At 40.4% G+C, this 1375-nt stretch overlaps 1 long non-coding RNA gene across 1 annotated transcript in view; it reads left to right on the top strand.

Annotated features, from left to right (window-relative positions):
* LOC118478589 overlaps window positions 1-1034 on the top strand; it is a 25837-nt gene extending 24803 nt beyond the window's left edge. Inside the window, exon 2 of the long non-coding RNA XR_004859158.1 lies at window positions 997-1034. This is a non-coding gene — a long non-coding RNA (uncharacterized LOC118478589). The remainder of the gene's footprint in view (window positions 1-996) is intronic.
* The last annotated feature ends 341 nt before the right edge of the window (window positions 1035-1375 follow it).

The raw sequence follows: 1375 nt of genomic DNA, 5'->3' as shown, positions 1-1375 counted from the left end.
AAACCATGCATAAACTGGACCTGAAGGAAGAGACTGCAGTAAGATAGATAACTCCACCCTGTATTAGCGATCACCACGTCCAAACCGCCGTGTTACTGTTGGCGTGTGTCACGACGCAATAAAATCAGGTCCTCGTCAATATTAAGGGCATATATAAAAATATTGGTTTCATTATAGAGATTGTTCATTTGTCTTGTCTTTGGCGGAAAGAATACCCAGATATCTTGAATAGAAGTCGAGATATTCGTGATTTAAAGAAGTAGGGGCGACTGGTGTCAGAACGTAACTGCCAAAGTTTGGTGTTTTAAAAAGAATGGTAGTCATTGGCAAATTAATTTACATTTTCTGTGCCTTAGATCAACGTTTCTCAATTACATTTATGTATTATGCAGCAACGCCAAAATGTTTAGTCCAAAAAAAAAAACACACAAAAAAATTAAATTAAAAAGTAAAAAACAACAAAACAATATCAACAACAAGAACACATACAAATGAAATAGAAACTGTAAAACGGGCAGAAATCTGCTTCGTTTTTCGAGTTCACTACCACAGCATGATTTCGCAACGATGCCACCAAACTCACAGTATTATCCCCCCCCCCCTTTATGGGAAGGTTGTATGTAGCAATAATATCTGATTCTGTACGGGTAGGGTCGGGGGTAGTGAGTGTTAATGGTCGGTAAATACACTGCAAATACTGCCAGCAATAGTCGGGGATAAGGGCTTAGTTAACACTTGAAGTTGAAGGCTCACGGGGATTCAGTCTGGATATTAAAAACAGGCAGCGAGGTACTGCAGAGAAAAACCCAACCCACTTAACCCCTAAACTAACCCTGACCAAAGGTGGCTCGGGTTGGGTTTATGTGGTTTTTCTTTTCTATCAAACATCCATCGTCCTTATCTCCACTCCTTCTTGTTTGTGTGTGTTACTCTCATGTAATAGGGACGGGATATTACAACCCAAGACCAAAGGTTAAGAGAAATAGGCTTTTTCAGGAGAGAGAGAGAGAGAGAGAGAGAGAGAGAGAGAGAGAGAGAGAGAGAAGGGGGGGGAAATAAAAAACGATGAATTAGCACAGGGGAAAAGCAACTTTGACTGACAGAAATTACTGGAATAAACTTAGAAAAAGAATGACAGACAACCCAGTAGTACCCTCCAAGCATCCACACAGAGCATGCGATGCGTGTGTGTGTGTGTGTGTGTGTGTGTGTGTGTGTGTGTGTGTGTGTAATGTGTATTTGTGCATGTGTGTGTTTGCATGTGTGGATGGCGTATGTGTGTTTAGTTGTGTGTATGTGTGTATGTATGTGTGTATGAGTGTATGTGTGTATGGGTGTATGTGTGTGTATGTATGTATGTATGTATGTATGTATG

Source organism: Aplysia californica, unplaced genomic scaffold (assembly GCF_000002075.1).
Source record: "Aplysia californica isolate F4 #8 unplaced genomic scaffold, AplCal3.0 scaffold00707, whole genome shotgun sequence".
NCBI classification, from domain to species: domain Eukaryota; kingdom Metazoa; phylum Mollusca; class Gastropoda; order Aplysiida; family Aplysiidae; genus Aplysia; species Aplysia californica.
The sequence above is the reverse complement of the archived record's forward strand: the minus strand, read 5'-3'. Positions and strand labels throughout refer to the sequence as shown.